General features: G+C 44.8%; 31 non-coding genes across 31 annotated transcripts; all 31 read right to left on the bottom strand.

The window, feature by feature from the left end:
- Positions 1–147: 147 nt before the first annotated feature.
- On the bottom strand, positions 148–266 carry LOC134123913 (5S ribosomal RNA). The gene has a single exon (XR_009955396.1). It is a non-coding gene; the product is annotated as a 5S ribosomal RNA (ribosomal RNA).
- Positions 267–661: 395 nt separating this feature from the next.
- Positions 662–780, bottom strand: LOC134123914 (5S ribosomal RNA). The gene has a single exon (XR_009955398.1). It is a non-coding gene; the product is annotated as a 5S ribosomal RNA (ribosomal RNA).
- Positions 781–1,119: 339 nt separating this feature from the next.
- Positions 1,120–1,238, bottom strand: LOC134123915 (5S ribosomal RNA). Its single transcript, XR_009955399.1, has one exon. It is a non-coding gene; the product is annotated as a 5S ribosomal RNA (ribosomal RNA).
- Positions 1,239–1,577: 339 nt separating this feature from the next.
- LOC134123916 (5S ribosomal RNA) lies at positions 1,578–1,696 on the bottom strand. The gene has a single exon (XR_009955400.1). It is a non-coding gene; the product is annotated as a 5S ribosomal RNA (ribosomal RNA).
- Positions 1,697–2,091: 395 nt separating this feature from the next.
- Positions 2,092–2,210, bottom strand: LOC134123917 (5S ribosomal RNA). Its single transcript, XR_009955401.1, has one exon. It is a non-coding gene; the product is annotated as a 5S ribosomal RNA (ribosomal RNA).
- Positions 2,211–2,549: 339 nt separating this feature from the next.
- Positions 2,550–2,668, bottom strand: LOC134123918 (5S ribosomal RNA). Its single transcript, XR_009955402.1, has one exon. It is a non-coding gene; the product is annotated as a 5S ribosomal RNA (ribosomal RNA).
- A 395-nt stretch (positions 2,669–3,063) lies between these two features.
- LOC134123919 (5S ribosomal RNA) lies at positions 3,064–3,182 on the bottom strand. Its single transcript, XR_009955403.1, has one exon. It is a non-coding gene; the product is annotated as a 5S ribosomal RNA (ribosomal RNA).
- A 339-nt stretch (positions 3,183–3,521) lies between these two features.
- LOC134123920 (5S ribosomal RNA) lies at positions 3,522–3,640 on the bottom strand. Its single transcript, XR_009955404.1, has one exon. It is a non-coding gene; the product is annotated as a 5S ribosomal RNA (ribosomal RNA).
- Positions 3,641–4,035: 395 nt separating this feature from the next.
- Positions 4,036–4,154, bottom strand: LOC134123921 (5S ribosomal RNA). Its single transcript, XR_009955405.1, has one exon. It is a non-coding gene; the product is annotated as a 5S ribosomal RNA (ribosomal RNA).
- Positions 4,155–4,494: 340 nt separating this feature from the next.
- LOC134123922 (5S ribosomal RNA) lies at positions 4,495–4,613 on the bottom strand. The gene has a single exon (XR_009955406.1). It is a non-coding gene; the product is annotated as a 5S ribosomal RNA (ribosomal RNA).
- A 395-nt stretch (positions 4,614–5,008) lies between these two features.
- On the bottom strand, positions 5,009–5,127 carry LOC134123924 (5S ribosomal RNA). Its single transcript, XR_009955408.1, has one exon. It is a non-coding gene; the product is annotated as a 5S ribosomal RNA (ribosomal RNA).
- Positions 5,128–5,466: 339 nt separating this feature from the next.
- Positions 5,467–5,585, bottom strand: LOC134123925 (5S ribosomal RNA). The gene has a single exon (XR_009955409.1). It is a non-coding gene; the product is annotated as a 5S ribosomal RNA (ribosomal RNA).
- A 395-nt stretch (positions 5,586–5,980) lies between these two features.
- On the bottom strand, positions 5,981–6,099 carry LOC134123926 (5S ribosomal RNA). Its single transcript, XR_009955410.1, has one exon. It is a non-coding gene; the product is annotated as a 5S ribosomal RNA (ribosomal RNA).
- Positions 6,100–6,438: 339 nt separating this feature from the next.
- LOC134123927 (5S ribosomal RNA) lies at positions 6,439–6,557 on the bottom strand. The gene has a single exon (XR_009955411.1). It is a non-coding gene; the product is annotated as a 5S ribosomal RNA (ribosomal RNA).
- Positions 6,558–6,952: 395 nt separating this feature from the next.
- Positions 6,953–7,071, bottom strand: LOC134123928 (5S ribosomal RNA). Its single transcript, XR_009955412.1, has one exon. It is a non-coding gene; the product is annotated as a 5S ribosomal RNA (ribosomal RNA).
- A 339-nt stretch (positions 7,072–7,410) lies between these two features.
- LOC134123930 (5S ribosomal RNA) lies at positions 7,411–7,529 on the bottom strand. Its single transcript, XR_009955414.1, has one exon. It is a non-coding gene; the product is annotated as a 5S ribosomal RNA (ribosomal RNA).
- Positions 7,530–7,924: 395 nt separating this feature from the next.
- Positions 7,925–8,043, bottom strand: LOC134123931 (5S ribosomal RNA). The gene has a single exon (XR_009955415.1). It is a non-coding gene; the product is annotated as a 5S ribosomal RNA (ribosomal RNA).
- Positions 8,044–8,382: 339 nt separating this feature from the next.
- Positions 8,383–8,501, bottom strand: LOC134123932 (5S ribosomal RNA). Its single transcript, XR_009955416.1, has one exon. It is a non-coding gene; the product is annotated as a 5S ribosomal RNA (ribosomal RNA).
- Positions 8,502–8,896: 395 nt separating this feature from the next.
- On the bottom strand, positions 8,897–9,015 carry LOC134123933 (5S ribosomal RNA). Its single transcript, XR_009955417.1, has one exon. It is a non-coding gene; the product is annotated as a 5S ribosomal RNA (ribosomal RNA).
- Positions 9,016–9,354: 339 nt separating this feature from the next.
- Positions 9,355–9,473, bottom strand: LOC134123934 (5S ribosomal RNA). The gene has a single exon (XR_009955418.1). It is a non-coding gene; the product is annotated as a 5S ribosomal RNA (ribosomal RNA).
- A 395-nt stretch (positions 9,474–9,868) lies between these two features.
- Positions 9,869–9,987, bottom strand: LOC134123936 (5S ribosomal RNA). Its single transcript, XR_009955420.1, has one exon. It is a non-coding gene; the product is annotated as a 5S ribosomal RNA (ribosomal RNA).
- Positions 9,988–10,326: 339 nt separating this feature from the next.
- Positions 10,327–10,445, bottom strand: LOC134123937 (5S ribosomal RNA). The gene has a single exon (XR_009955421.1). It is a non-coding gene; the product is annotated as a 5S ribosomal RNA (ribosomal RNA).
- A 339-nt stretch (positions 10,446–10,784) lies between these two features.
- Positions 10,785–10,903, bottom strand: LOC134123938 (5S ribosomal RNA). Its single transcript, XR_009955422.1, has one exon. It is a non-coding gene; the product is annotated as a 5S ribosomal RNA (ribosomal RNA).
- A 395-nt stretch (positions 10,904–11,298) lies between these two features.
- On the bottom strand, positions 11,299–11,417 carry LOC134123939 (5S ribosomal RNA). The gene has a single exon (XR_009955423.1). It is a non-coding gene; the product is annotated as a 5S ribosomal RNA (ribosomal RNA).
- A 395-nt stretch (positions 11,418–11,812) lies between these two features.
- On the bottom strand, positions 11,813–11,931 carry LOC134123940 (5S ribosomal RNA). The gene has a single exon (XR_009955424.1). It is a non-coding gene; the product is annotated as a 5S ribosomal RNA (ribosomal RNA).
- A 340-nt stretch (positions 11,932–12,271) lies between these two features.
- On the bottom strand, positions 12,272–12,390 carry LOC134123941 (5S ribosomal RNA). The gene has a single exon (XR_009955425.1). It is a non-coding gene; the product is annotated as a 5S ribosomal RNA (ribosomal RNA).
- Positions 12,391–12,785: 395 nt separating this feature from the next.
- LOC134123942 (5S ribosomal RNA) lies at positions 12,786–12,904 on the bottom strand. The gene has a single exon (XR_009955426.1). It is a non-coding gene; the product is annotated as a 5S ribosomal RNA (ribosomal RNA).
- Positions 12,905–13,243: 339 nt separating this feature from the next.
- LOC134123943 (5S ribosomal RNA) lies at positions 13,244–13,362 on the bottom strand. Its single transcript, XR_009955427.1, has one exon. It is a non-coding gene; the product is annotated as a 5S ribosomal RNA (ribosomal RNA).
- Positions 13,363–13,757: 395 nt separating this feature from the next.
- Positions 13,758–13,876, bottom strand: LOC134123944 (5S ribosomal RNA). The gene has a single exon (XR_009955428.1). It is a non-coding gene; the product is annotated as a 5S ribosomal RNA (ribosomal RNA).
- Positions 13,877–14,215: 339 nt separating this feature from the next.
- On the bottom strand, positions 14,216–14,334 carry LOC134123945 (5S ribosomal RNA). Its single transcript, XR_009955429.1, has one exon. It is a non-coding gene; the product is annotated as a 5S ribosomal RNA (ribosomal RNA).
- A 395-nt stretch (positions 14,335–14,729) lies between these two features.
- LOC134123947 (5S ribosomal RNA) lies at positions 14,730–14,848 on the bottom strand. Its single transcript, XR_009955431.1, has one exon. It is a non-coding gene; the product is annotated as a 5S ribosomal RNA (ribosomal RNA).
- Positions 14,849–15,105: the final 257 nt, after the last annotated feature.

Consider the following 15,105-nt stretch of genomic DNA (forward strand, 5'->3'; position numbering starts at 1 on the left):
CACCTCAAATGGCCTGACGATGGTATGGACGTAAGCCACCTTTCATCTTCTTCCTATTGCATCTCTTCTACAATGTGACATTTTTTTTACAATTGTGTAGGTGTACAATCTACGGCGCTGGGCGGCTTTCAGAGAGAGAAGTGAAAAAGCTTACGGCACCTGGGATTCCCAGGCGGTCTTCCATCCAGGTACTAACCAGGCCCTGCTCTGCTTAGCTTCCGAGATCAGACGAGATCGGGCGGAACCAGAGAGGTATGGCCGTAAGCTGCTTTTCATCTTTTTCCTAATCCTTTAAAACGTGTCAAAGATAATCAGAAGTTTCTTTTTCTAAAATTGAAGCAGTTCTTAGCATTGGCAAGAGAGGTTCCTAAAGCCTGAAGGTAACTTTACTTTTCTTCACTGGCAATTCTAACATGTTGGGTTAGCACCTGTATTTCAACGGCTAAATTACAAACAATAGTATGCCAATCGTAAATGTTGATCAACACTAATTTAGCAATCATGAAACGGAATCATTTTGGATAATATTGTCTAATTTCCTTTCATATCCAACGTTAAAACAACACTAAACATGCATCTCTTCAACAATGTGATATTCTTTTTGTAATTTGTAGGTGTACAATCTGCGGCGCTCGGCGGCTTTCGGAGAGAGAAGTGAAAAAGCTTACGGCACCTGGGATTCCCAGGCGGTCTTCCATCCAGGTACTAACCAGGCCCTGCTCTGCTTAGCTTCCGAGATCAGACGAGATCGGGCGGAACCAGAGAGGTATGGCCGTAAGCTGCTTTTTATCTTTTTCCTAATCCTTTATAATGCGTCAATGAATTATGACACGCCTGCCGTTGGCATCTTTGTGTGGGTTAAATAAGGGTATGCAAAGAAGGCTGTGACATCCCATGCCGAAAATTGGATGGACTAGAGAAGACCCGCCCAGGGGTCCCAGCCAATCGGTGAATGGCCATTGCAGTCCCCGCCACCTCAAATGGCCTGACGATGGTATGGACGTAAGCCACCTTTCATCTTCTTCCTATTGCATCTCTTCTACAATGTGACATTTTTTTTACAATTGTGTAGGTGTACAATCTACGGCGCTGGGCGGCTTTCAGAGAGAGAAGTGAAAAAGCTTACGGCACCTGGGATTCCCAGGCGGTCTTCCATCCAGGTACTAACCAGGCCCTGCTCTGCTTAGCTTCCGAGATCAGACGAGATCGGGCGGAACCAGAGAGGTATGGCCGTAAGCTGCTTTTTATCTTTTTCCTAATCCTTTATAATGCGTCAATGAATTATGACACGCCTGCCGTTGGCATCTTTGTGTGGGTTAAATAAGGGTATGCAAAGAAGGCTGTGACATCCCATGCCGAAAATTGGATGGACTAGAGAAGACCCGCCCAGGGGTCCCAGCCAATCGGTGAATGGCCATTGCAGTCCCCGCCACCTCAAATGGCCTGACGATGGTATGGACGTAAGCCACCTTTCATCTTCTTCCTATTGCATCTCTTCTACAATGTGACATTTTTTTTACAATTGTGTAGGTGTACAATCTACGGCGCTGGGCGGCTTTCAGAGAGAGAAGTGAAAAAGCTTACGGCACCTGGGATTCCCAGGCGGTCTTCCATCCAGGTACTAACCAGGCCCTGCTCTGCTTAGCTTCCGAGATCAGACGAGATCGGGCGGAACCAGAGAGGTATGGCCGTAAGCTGCTTTTCATCTTTTTCCTAATCCTTTAAAACGTGTCAAAGATAATCAGAAGTTTCTTTTTCTAAAATTGAAGCAGTTCTTAGCATTGGCAAGAGAGGTTCCTAAAGCCTGAAGGTAACTTTACTTTTCTTCACTGGCAATTCTAACATGTTGGGTTAGCACCTGTATTTCAACGGCTAAATTACAAACAATAGTATGCCAATCGTAAATGTTGATCAACACTAATTTAGCAATCATGAAACGGAATCATTTTGGATAATATTGTCTAATTTCCTTTCATATCCAACGTTAAAACAACACTAAACATGCATCTCTTCAACAATGTGATATTCTTTTTGTAATTTGTAGGTGTACAATCTGCGGCGCTCGGCGGCTTTCGGAGAGAGAAGTGAAAAAGCTTACGGCACCTGGGATTCCCAGGCGGTCTTCCATCCAGGTACTAACCAGGCCCTGCTCTGCTTAGCTTCCGAGATCAGACGAGATCGGGCGGAACCAGAGAGGTATGGCCGTAAGCTGCTTTTTATCTTTTTCCTAATCCTTTATAATGCGTCAATGAATTATGACACGCCTGCCGTTGGCATCTTTGTGTGGGTTAAATAAGGGTATGCAAAGAAGGCTGTGACATCCCATGCCGAAAATTGGATGGACTAGAGAAGACCCGCCCAGGGGTCCCAGCCAATCGGTGAATGGCCATTGCAGTCCCCGCCACCTCAAATGGCCTGACGATGGTATGGACGTAAGCCACCTTTCATCTTCTTCCTATTGCATCTCTTCTACAATGTGACATTTTTTTTACAATTGTGTAGGTGTACAATCTACGGCGCTGGGCGGCTTTCAGAGAGAGAAGTGAAAAAGCTTACGGCACCTGGGATTCCCAGGCGGTCTTCCATCCAGGTACTAACCAGGCCCTGCTCTGCTTAGCTTCCGAGATCAGACGAGATCGGGCGGAACCAGAGAGGTATGGCCGTAAGCTGCTTTTCATCTTTTTCCTAATCCTTTAAAACGTGTCAAAGATAATCAGAAGTTTCTTTTTCTAAAATTGAAGCAGTTCTTAGCATTGGCAAGAGAGGTTCCTAAAGCCTGAAGGTAACTTTACTTTTCTTCACTGGCAATTCTAACATGTTGGGTTAGCACCTGTATTTCAACGGCTAAATTACAAACAATAGTATGCCAATCGTAAATGTTGATCAACACTAATTTAGCAATCATGAAACGGAATCATTTTGGATAATATTGTCTAATTTCCTTTCATATCCAACGTTAAAACAACACTAAACATGCATCTCTTCAACAATGTGATATTCTTTTTGTAATTTGTAGGTGTACAATCTGCGGCGCTCGGCGGCTTTCGGAGAGAGAAGTGAAAAAGCTTACGGCACCTGGGATTCCCAGGCGGTCTTCCATCCAGGTACTAACCAGGCCCTGCTCTGCTTAGCTTCCGAGATCAGACGAGATCGGGCGGAACCAGAGAGGTATGGCCGTAAGCTGCTTTTTATCTTTTTCCTAATCCTTTATAATGCGTCAATGAATTATGACACGCCTGCCGTTGGCATCTTTGTGTGGGTTAAATAAGGGTATGCAAAGAAGGCTGTGACATCCCATGCCGAAAATTGGATGGACTAGAGAAGACCCGCCCAGGGGTCCCAGCCAATCGGTGAATGGCCATTGCAGTCCCCGCCACCTCAAATGGCCTGACGATGGTATGGACGTAAGCCACCTTTCATCTTCTTCCTATTGCATCTCTTCTACAATGTGAATTTTTTTTTACAATTGTGTAGGTGTACAATCTACGGCGCTGGGCGGCTTTCAGAGAGAGAAGTGAAAAAGCTTACGGCACCTGGGATTCCCAGGCGGTCTTCCATCCAGGTACTAACCAGGCCCTGCTCTGCTTAGCTTCCGAGATCAGACGAGATCGGGCGGAACCAGAGAGGTATGGCCGTAAGCTGCTTTTCATCTTTTTCCTAATCCTTTAAAACGTGTCAAAGATAATCAGAAGTTTCTTTTTCTAAAATTGAAGCAGTTCTTAGCATTGGCAAGAGAGGTTCCTAAAGCCTGAAGGTAACTTTACTTTTCTTCACTGGCAATTCTAACATGTTGGGTTAGCACCTGTATTTCAACGGCTAAATTACAAACAATAGTATGCCAATCGTAAATGTTGATCAACACTAATTTAGCAATCATGAAACGGAATCATTTTGGATAATATTGTCTAATTTCCTTTCATATCCAACGTTAAAACCACACTAAACATGCATCTCTTCAACAATGTGATATTCTTTTTGTAATTTGTAGGTGTACAATCTGCGGCGCTCGGCGGCTTTCGGAGAGAGAAGTGAAAAAGCTTACGGCACCTGGGATTCCCAGGCGGTCTTCCATCCAGGTACTAACCAGGCCCTGCTCTGCTTAGCTTCCGAGATCAGACGAGATCGGGCGGAACCAGAGAGGTATGGCCGTAAGCTGCTTTTTATCTTTTTCCTAATCCTTTATAATGCGTCAATGAATTATGACACGCCTGCCGTTGGCATCTTTGTGTGGGTTAAATAAGGGTATGCAAAGAAGGCTGTGACATCCCATGCCGAAAATTGGATGGACTAGAGAAGACCCGCCCAGGGGTCCCAGCCAATCGGTGAATGGCCATTGCAGTCCCCGCCACCTCAAATGGCCTGACGATGGTATGGACGTAAGCCACCTTTCATCTTCTTCCTATTGCATCTCTTCTACAATGTGACATTTTTTTTTACAATTGTGTAGGTGTACAATCTACGGAGCTGGGCGGCTTTCAGAGAGAGAAGTGAAAAAGCTTACGGCACCTGGGATTCCCAGGCGGTCTTCCATCCAGGTACTAACCAGGCCCTGCTCTGCTTAGCTTCCGAGATCAGACGAGATCGGGCGGAACCAGAGAGGTATGGCCGTAAGCTGCTTTTCATCTTTTTCCTAATCCTTTAAAACGTGTCAAAGATAATCAGAAGTTTCTTTTTCTAAAATTGAAGCAGTTCTTAGCATTGGCAAGAGAGGTTCCTAAAGCCTGAAGGTAACTTTACTTTTCTTCACTGGCAATTCTAACATGTTGGGTTAGCACCTGTATTTCAACGGCTAAATTACAAACAATAGTATGCCAATCGTAAATGTTGATCAACACTAATTTAGCAATCATGAAACGGAATCATTTTGGATAATATTGTCTAATTTCCTTTCATATCCAACGTTAAAACAACACTAAACATGCATCTCTTCAACAATGTGATATTCTTTTTGTAATTTGTAGGTGTACAATCTGCGGCGCTCGGCGGCTTTCGGAGAGAGAAGTGAAAAAGCTTACGGCACCTGGGATTCCCAGGCGGTCTTCCATCCAGGTACTAACCAGGCCCTGCTCTGCTTAGCTTCCGAGATCAGACGAGATCGGGCGGAACCAGAGAGGTATGGCCGTAAGCTGCTTTTTATCTTTTTCCTAATCCTTTATAATGCGTCAATGAATTATGACACGCCTGCCGTTGGCATCTTTGTGTGGGTTAAATAAGGGTATGCAAAGAAGGCTGTGACATCCCATGCCGAAAATTGGATGGACTAGAGAAGACCCGCCCAGGGGTCCCAGCCAATCGGTGAATGGCCATTGCAGTCCCCGCCACCTCAAATGGCCTGACGATGGTATGGACGTAAGCCACCTTTCATCTTCTTCCTATTGCATCTCTTCTACAATGTGACATTTTTTTTACAATTGTGTAGGTGTACAATCTACGGCGCTGGGCGGCTTTCAGAGAGAGAAGTGAAAAAGCTTACGGCACCTGGGATTCCCAGGCGGTCTTCCATCCAGGTACTAACCAGGCCCTGCTCTGCTTAGCTTCCGAGATCAGACGAGATCGGGCGGAACCAGAGAGGTATGGCCGTAAGCTGCTTTTCATCTTTTTCCTAATCCTTTAAAACGTGTCAAAGATAATCAGAAGTTTCTTTTTCTAAAATTGAAGCAGTTCTTAGCATTGGCAAGAGAGGTTCCTAAAGCCTGAAGGTAACTTTACTTTTCTTCACTGGCAATTCTAACATGTTGGGTTAGCACCTGTATTTCAACGGCTAAATTACAAACAATAGTATGCCAATCGTAAATGTTGATCAACACTAATTTAGCAATCATGAAACGGAATCATTTTGGATATTATTGTCTAATTTCCTTTCATATCCAACGTTAAAACAACACTAAACATGCATCTCTTCAACAATGTGATATTCTTTTTGTAATTTGTAGGTGTACAATCTGCGGCGCTCGGCGGCTTTCGGAGAGAGAAGTGAAAAAGCTTACGGCACCTGGGATTCCCAGGCGGTCTTCCATCCAGGTACTAACCAGGCCCTGCTCTGCTTAGCTTCCGAGATCAGACGAGATCGGGCGGAACCAGAGAGGTATGGCCGTAAGCTGCTTTTTATCTTTTTCCTAATCCTTTATAATGCGTCAATGAATTATGACACGCCTGCCGTTGGCATCTTTGTGTGGGTTAAATAAGGGTATGCAAAGAAGGCTGTGACATCCCATGCCGAAAATTGGATGGACTAGAGAAGACCCGCCCAGGGGTCCCAGCCAATCGGTGAATGGCCATTGCAGTCCCCGCCACCTCAAATGGCCTGACGATGGTATGGACGTAAGCCACCTTTCATCTTCTTCCTATTGCATCTCTTCTACAATGTGAATTTTTTTTTACAATTGTGTAGGTGTACAATCTACGGCGCTGGGCGGCTTTCAGAGAGAGAAGTGAAAAAGCTTACGGCACCTGGGATTCCCAGGCGGTCTTCCATCCAGGTACTAACCAGGCCCTGCTCTGCTTAGCTTCCGAGATCAGACGAGATCGGGCGGAACCAGAGAGGTATGGCCGTAAGCTGCTTTTCATCTTTTTCCTAATCCTTTAAAACGTGTCAAAGATAATCAGAAGTTTCTTTTTCTAAAATTGAAGCAGTTCTTAGCATTGGCAAGAGAGGTTCCTAAAGCCTGAAGGTAACTTTACTTTTCTTCACTGGCAATTCTAACATGTTGGGTTAGCACCTGTATTTCAACGGCTAAATTACAAACAATAGTATGCCAATCGTAAATGTTGATCAACACTAATTTAGCAATCATGAAACGGAATCATTTTGGATAATATTGTCTAATTTCCTTTCATATCCAACGTTAAAACAACACTAAACATGCATCTCTTCAACAATGTGATATTCTTTTTGTAATTTGTAGGTGTACAATCTGCGGCGCTCGGCGGCTTTCGGAGAGAGAAGTGAAAAAGCTTACGGCACCTGGGATTCCCAGGCGGTCTTCCATCCAGGTACTAACCAGGCCCTGCTCTGCTTAGCTTCCGAGATCAGACGAGATCGGGCGGAACCAGAGAGGTATGGCCGTAAGCTGCTTTTTATCTTTTTCCTAATCCTTTATAATGCGTCAATGAATTATGACACGCCTGCCGTTGGCATCTTTGTGTGGGTTAAATAAGGGTATGCAAAGAAGGCTGTGACATCCCATGCCGAAAATTGGATGGACTAGAGAAGACCCGCCCAGGGGTCCCAGCCAATCGGTGAATGGCCATTGCAGTCCCCGCCACCTCAAATGGCCTGACGATGGTATGGACGTAAGCCACCTTTCATCTTCTTCCTATTGCATCTCTTCTACAATGTGACATTTTTTTTACAATTGTGTAGGTGTACAATCTACGGCGCTGGGCGGCTTTCAGAGAGAGAAGTGAAAAAGCTTACGGCACCTGGGATTCCCAGGCGGTCTTCCATCCAGGTACTAACCAGGCCCTGCTCTGCTTAGCTTCCGAGATCAGACGAGATCGGGCGGAACCAGAGAGGTATGGCCGTAAGCTGCTTTTCATCTTTTTCCTAATCCTTTAAAACGTGTCAAAGATAATCAGAAGTTTCTTTTTCTAAAATTGAAGCAGTTCTTAGCATTGGCAAGAGAGGTTCCTAAAGCCTGAAGGTAACTTTACTTTTCTTCACTGGCAATTCTAACATGTTGGGTTAGCACCTGTATTTCAACGGCTAAATTACAAACAATAGTATGCCAATCGTAAATGTTGATCAACACTAATTTAGCAATCATGAAACGGAATCATTTTGGATATTATTGTCTAATTTCCTTTCATATCCAACGTTAAAACAACACTAAACATGCATCTCTTCAACAATGTGATATTCTTTTTGTAATTTGTAGGTGTACAATCTGCGGCGCTCGGCGGCTTTCGGAGAGAGAAGTGAAAAAGCTTACGGCACCTGGGATTCCCAGGCGGTCTTCCATCCAGGTACTAACCAGGCCCTGCTCTGCTTAGCTTCCGAGATCAGACGAGATCGGGCGGAACCAGAGAGGTATGGCCGTAAGCTGCTTTTTATCTTTTTCCTAATCCTTTACAATGCGTCAATGAATTATGACACGCCTGCCGTTGGCATCTTTGTGTGGGTTAAATAAGGGTATGCAAAGAAGGCTGTGACATCCCATGCCGAAAATTGGATGGACTAGAGAAGACCCGCCCAGGGGTCCCAGCCAATCGGTGAATGGCCATTGCAGTCCCCGCCACCTCAAATGGCCTGACGATGGTATGGACGTAAGCCACCTTTCATCTTCTTCCTATTGCATCTCTTCTACAATGTGAATTTTTTTTTACAATTGTGTAGGTGTACAATCTACGGCGCTGGGCGGCTTTCAGAGAGAGAAGTGAAAAAGCTTACGGCACCTGGGATTCCCAGGCGGTCTTCCATCCAGGTACTAACCAGGCCCTGCTCTGCTTAGCTTCCGAGATCAGACGAGATCGGGCGGAACCAGAGAGGTATGGCCGTAAGCTGCTTTTCATCTTTTTCCTAATCCTTTAAAACGTGTCAAAGATAATCAGAAGTTTCTTTTTCTAAAATTGAAGCAGTTCTTAGCATTGGCAAGAGAGGTTCCTAAAGCCTGAAGGTAACTTTACTTTTCTTCACTGGCAATTCTAACATGTTGGGTTAGCACCTGTATTTCAACGGCTAAATTACAAACAATAGTATGCCAATCGTAAATGTTGATCAACACTAATTTAGCAATCATGAAACGGAATCATTTTGGATAATATTGTCTAATTTCCTTTCATATCCAACGTTAAAACAACACTAAACATGCATCTCTTCAACAATGTGATATTCTTTTTGTAATTTGTAGGTGTACAATCTGCGGCGCTCGGCGGCTTTCGGAGAGAGAAGTGAAAAAGCTTACGGCACCTGGGATTCCCAGGCGGTCTTCCATCCAGGTACTAACCAGGCCCTGCTCTGCTTAGCTTCCGAGATCAGACGAGATCGGGCGGAACCAGAGAGGTATGGCCGTAAGCTGCTTTTTATCTTTTTCCTAATCCTTTATAATGCGTCAATGAATTATGACACGCCTGCCGTTGGCATCTTTGTGTGGGTTAAATAAGGGTATGCAAAGAAGGCTGTGACATCCCATGCCGAAAATTGGATGGACTAGAGAAGACCCGCCCAGGGGTCCCAGCCAATCGGTGAATGGCCATTGCAGTCCCCGCCACCTCAAATGGCCTGACGATGGTATGGACGTAAGCCACCTTTCATCTTCTTCCTATTGCATCTCTTCTACAATGTGACATTTTTTTTACAATTGTGTAGGTGTACAATCTACGGCGCTGGGCGGCTTTCAGAGAGAGAAGTGAAAAAGCTTACGGCACCTGGGATTCCCAGGCGGTCTTCCATCCAGGTACTAACCAGGCCCTGCTCTGCTTAGCTTCCGAGATCAGACGAGATCGGGCGGAACCAGAGAGGTATGGCCGTAAGCTGCTTTTCATCTTTTTCCTAATCCTTTAAAACGTGTCAAAGATAATCAGAAGTTTCTTTTTCTAAAATTGAAGCAGTTCTTAGCATTGGCAAGAGAGGTTCCTAAAGCCTGAAGGTAACTTTACTTTTCTTCACTGGCAATTCTAACATGTTGGGTTAGCACCTGTATTTCAACGGCTAAATTACAAACAATAGTATGCCAATCGTAAATGTTGATCAACACTAATTTAGCAATCATGAAACGGAATCATTTTGGATAATATTGTCTAATTTCCTTTCATATCCAACGTTAAAACAACACTAAACATGCATCTCTTCAACAATGTGATATTCTTTTTGTAATTTGTAGGTGTACAATCTGCGGCGCTCGGCGGCTTTCGGAGAGAGAAGTGAAAAAGCTTACGGCACCTGGGATTCCCAGGCGGTCTTCCATCCAGGTACTAACCAGGCCCTGCTCTGCTTAGCTTCCGAGATCAGACGAGATCGGGCGGAACCAGAGAGGTATGGCCGTAAGCTGCTTTTTATCTTTTTCCTAATCCTTTATAATGCGTCAATGAATTATGACACGCCTGCCGTTGGCATCTTTGTGTGGGTTAAATAAGGGTATGCAAAGAAGGCTGTGACATCCCATGCCGAAAATTGGATGGACTAGAGAAGACCCGCCCAGGGGTCCCAGCCAATCGGTGAATGGCCATTGCAGTCCCCGCCACTTCAAATGGCCTGACGATGGTATGGACGTAAGCCACCTTTCATCTTCTTCCTATTGCATCTCTTCTACAATGTGACATTTTTTTTACAATTGTGTAGGTGTACAATCTACGGCGCTGGGCGGCTTTCAGAGAGAGAAGTGAAAAAGCTTACGGCACCTGGGATTCCCAGGCGGTCTTCCATCCAGGTACTAACCAGGCCCTGCTCTGCTTAGCTTCCGAGATCAGACGAGATCGGGCGGAACCAGAGAGGTATGGCCGTAAGCTGCTTTTTATCTTTTTCCTAATCCTTTATAATGCGTCAATGAATTATGACACGCCTGCCGTTGGCATCTTTGTGTGGGTTAAATAAGGGTATGCAAAGAAGGCTGTGACATCCCATGCCGAAAATTGGATGGACTAGAGAAGACCCGCCCAGGGGTCCCAGCCAATCGGTGAATGGCCATTGCAGTCCCCGCCACCTCAAATGGCCTGACGATGGTATGGACGTAAGCCACCTTTCATCTTCTTCCTATTGCATCTCTTCTACAATGTGACATTTTTTTTACAATTGTGTAGGTGTACAATCTACGGCGCTGGGCGGCTTTCAGAGAGAGAAGTGAAAAAGCTTACGGCACCTGGGATTCCCAGGCGGTCTTCCATCCAGGTACTAACCAGGCCCTGCTCTGCTTAGCTTCCGAGATCAGACGAGATCGGGCGGAACCAGAGAGGTATGGCCGTAAGCTGCTTTTCATCTTTTTCCTAATCCTTTAAAACGTGTCAAAGATAATCAGAAGTTTCTTTTTCTAAAATTGAAGCAGTTCTTAGCATTGGCAAGAGAGGTTCCTAAAGCCTGAAGGTAACTTTACTTTTCTTCACTGGCAATTCTAACATGTTGGGTTAGCACCTGTATTTCAACGGCTAAATTACAAACAATAGTATGCCAATCGTAAATAATGATCAACACTAATTTAGCAATCATGAAACGGAATCATTTTGGATAATATTGTCTAATTTCCTTTCATATCCAACGTTAAAACAACACTAAACATGCATCTCTTCAACAATGTGATATTCTTTTTGTAATTTGTAGGTGTACAATCTGCGGCGCTCGGCGGCTTTCGGAGAGAGAAGTGAAAAAGCTTACGGCACCTGGGATTCCCAGGCGGTCTTCCATCCAGGTACTAACCAGGCCCTGCTCTGCTTAGCTTCCGAGATCAGACGAGATCGGGCGGAACCAGAGAGGTATGGCCGTAAGCTGCTTTTCATCTTTTTCCTAATCCTTTAAAACGTGTCAAAGATAATCAGAAGTTTCTTTTTCTAAAATTGAAGCAGTTCTTAGCATTGGCAAGAGAGGTTCCTAAAGCCTGAAGGTAACTTTACTTTTCTTCACTGGCAATTCTAACATGTTGGGTTAGCACCTGTATTTCAACGGCTAAATTACAAACAATAGTATGCCAATCGTAAATGTTGATCAACACTAATTTAGCAATCATGAAACGGAATCATTTTGGATAATATTGTCTAATTTCCTTTCATATCCAACGTTAAAACCACACTAAACATGCATCTCTTCAACAATGTGATATTCTTTTTGTAATTTGTAGGTGTACAATCTGCGGCGCTCGGCGGCTTTCGGAGAGAGAAGTGAAAAAGCTTACGGCACCTGGGATTCCCAGGCGGTCTTCCATCCAGGTACTAACCAGGCCCTGCTCTGCTTAGCTTCCGAGATCAGACGAGATCGGGCGGAACCAGAGAGGTATGGCCGTAAGCTGCTTTTTATCTTTTTCCTAATCCTTTATAATGCGTCAATGAATTATGACACGCCTGCCGTTGGCATCTTTGTGTGGGTTAAATAAGGGTATGCAAAGAAGGCTGTGACATCCCATGCCGAAAATTGGATGGACTAGAGAAGACCCGCCCAGGGGTCCCAGCCAATCGGTGAATGGCCATTGCAGTCCCCGCCACCTCAAATGGCCTGACGATGGTATGGACGTAAGCCACCTTTCATCTTCTTCCTATTGCATCTCTTCTACAATGTGACATTTTTTTTTACAATTGTGTAGGTGTACAATCTACGGAGCTGGGCGGCTTTCAGAGAGAGAAGTGAAAAAGCTTACGGCACCTGGGATTCCCAGGCGGTCTTCCATCCAGGTACTAACCAGGCCCTGCTCTGCTTAGCTTCCGAGATCAGACGAGATCGGGCGGAACCAGAGAGGTATGGCCGTAAGCTGCTTTTCATCTTTTTCCTAATCCTTTAAAACGTGTCAAAGATAATCAGAAGTTTCTTTTTCTAAAATTGAAGCAGTTCTTAGCATTGGCAAGAGAGGTTCCTAAAGCCTGAAGGTAACTTTACTTTTCTTCACTGGCAATTCTAACATGTTGGGTTAGCACCTGCATTTCAACGGCTAAATTACAAACAATAGTATGCCAATCGTAAATGTTGATCAACACTAATTTAGCAATCATGAAACGGAATCATTTTGGATAATATTGTCTAATTTCCTTTCATATCCAACGTTAAAACAACACTAAACATGCATCTCTTCAACAATGTGATATTCTTTTTGTAATTTGTAGGTGTACAATCTGCGGCGCTCGGCGGCTTTCGGAGAGAGAAGTGAAAAAGCTTACGGCACCTGGGATTCCCAGGCGGTCTTCCATCCAGGTACTAACCAGGCCCTGCTCTGCTTAGCTTCCGAGATCAGACGAGATCGGGCGGAACCAGAGAGGTATGGCCGTAAGCTGCTTTTTATCTTTTTCCTAATCCTTTATAATGCGTCAATGAATTATGACACGCCTGCCGTTGGCATCTTTGTGTGGGTTAAATAAGGGTATGCAAAGAAGGCTGTGACATCCCATGCCGAAAATTGGATGGACTAGAGAAGACCCGCCCAGGGGTCCCAGCCAATCGGTGAATGGCCATTGCAGTCCCCGCCACCTCAAATGGCCTGACGATGGTATGGACGTAAGCCACCTTTCATCTTCTTCCTATTGCATCTCTTCTACAATGTGACATTTTTTTTACAATTGTGTAGGTGTACAATCTACGGCGCTGGGCGGCTTTCAGAGAGAGAAGTGAAAAAGCTTACGGCACCTGGGATTCCCAGGCGGTCTTCCATCCAGGTACTAACCAGGCCCTGCTCTGCTTAGCTTCCGAGATCAGACGAGATCGGGCGGAACCAGAGAGGTATGGCCGTAAGCTGCTTTTCATCTTTTTCCTAATCCTTTAAAACGTGTCAAAGATAATCAGAAGTTTCTTTTTCTAAAATTGAAGCAGTTCTTAGCATTGGCAAGAGAGGTTCCTAAAGCCTGAAGGTAACTTTACTTTTCTTCACTGGCAATTCTAACATGTTGGGTTAGCACCTGTATTTCAACGGCTAAATTACAAACAATAGTATGCCAATCGTAAATGTTGATCAACACTAATTTAGCAATCATGAAACGGAATCATTTTGGATATTATTGTCTAATTTCCTTTCATATCCAACGTTAAAACAACACTAAACATGCATCTCTTCAACAATGTGATATTCTTTTTGTAATTTGTAGGTGTACAATCTGCGGCGCTCGGCGGCTTTCGGAGAGAGAAGTGAAAAAGCTTACGGCACCTGGGATTCCCAGGCGGTCTTCCATCCAGGTACTAACCAGGCCCTGCTCTGCTTAGCTTCCGAGATCAGACGAGATCGGGCGGAACCAGAGAGGTATGGCCGTAAGCTGCTTTTTATCTTTTTCCTAATCCTTTATAATGCGTCAATGAATTATGACACGCCTGCCGTTGGCATCTTTGTGTGGGTTAAATAAGGGTATGCAAAGAAGGCTGTGACATCCCATGCCGAAAATTGGATGGACTAGAGAAGACCCGCCCAGGGGTCCCAGCCAATCGGTGAATGGCCATTGCAGTCCCCGCCACCTCAAATGGCCTGACGATGGTATGGACGTAAGCCACCTTTCATCTTCTTCCTATTGCATCTCTTCTACAATGTGAATTTTTTTTTACAATTGTGTAGGTGTACAATCTACGGCGCTGGGCGGCTTTCAGAGAGAGAAGTGAAAAAGCTTACGGCACCTGGGATTCCCAGGCGGTCTTCCATCCAGGTACTAACCAGGCCCTGCTCTGCTTAGCTTCCGAGATCAGACGAGATCGGGCGGAACCAGAGAGGTATGGCCGTAAGCTGCTTTTCATCTTTTTCCTAATCCTTTAAAACGTGTCAAAGATAATCAGAAGTTTCTTTTTCTAAAATTGAAGCAGTTCTTAGCATTGGCAAGAGAGGTTCCTAAAGCCTGAAGGTAACTTTACTTTTCTTCACTGGCAATTCTAACATGTTGGGTTAGCACCTGTATTTCAACGGCTAAATTACAAACAATAGTATGCCAATCGTAAATGTTGATCAACACTAATTTAGCAATCATGAAACGGAATCATTTTGGATAATATTGTCTAATTTCCTTTCATATCCAACGTTAAAACAACACTAAACATGCATCTCTTCAACAATGTGATATTCTTTTTGTAATTTGTAGGTGTACAATCTGCGGCGCTCGGCGGCTTTCGGAGAGAGAAGTGAAAAAGCTTACGGCACCTGGGATTCCCAGGCGGTCTTCCATCCAGGTACTAACCAGGCCCTGCTCTGCTTAGCTTCCGAGATCAGACGAGATCGGGCGGAACCAGAGAGGTATGGCCGTAAGCTGCTTTTTATCTTTTTACTAATCCTTTATAATGCGTCAATGAATTATGACACGCCTGCCGTTGGCATCTTTGTGTGGGTTAAATAAGGGTATGCAAAGAAGGCTGTGACATCCCATGCCGAAAATTGGATGGACTAGAGAAGACCCGCCCAGGGGTCCCAGCCAATCGGTGAATGGCCATTGCAGTCCCCGCCACCTCAAATGGCCTGACGATGGTATGGACGTAAGCCACCTTTCATCTTCTTCCTATTGCATCTC

Source organism: Pungitius pungitius, unplaced genomic scaffold, assembly GCF_949316345.1.
Source record: "Pungitius pungitius unplaced genomic scaffold, fPunPun2.1 scaffold_42, whole genome shotgun sequence".
Taxonomy (NCBI): Eukaryota; Metazoa; Chordata; class Actinopteri; order Perciformes; family Gasterosteidae; genus Pungitius; species Pungitius pungitius.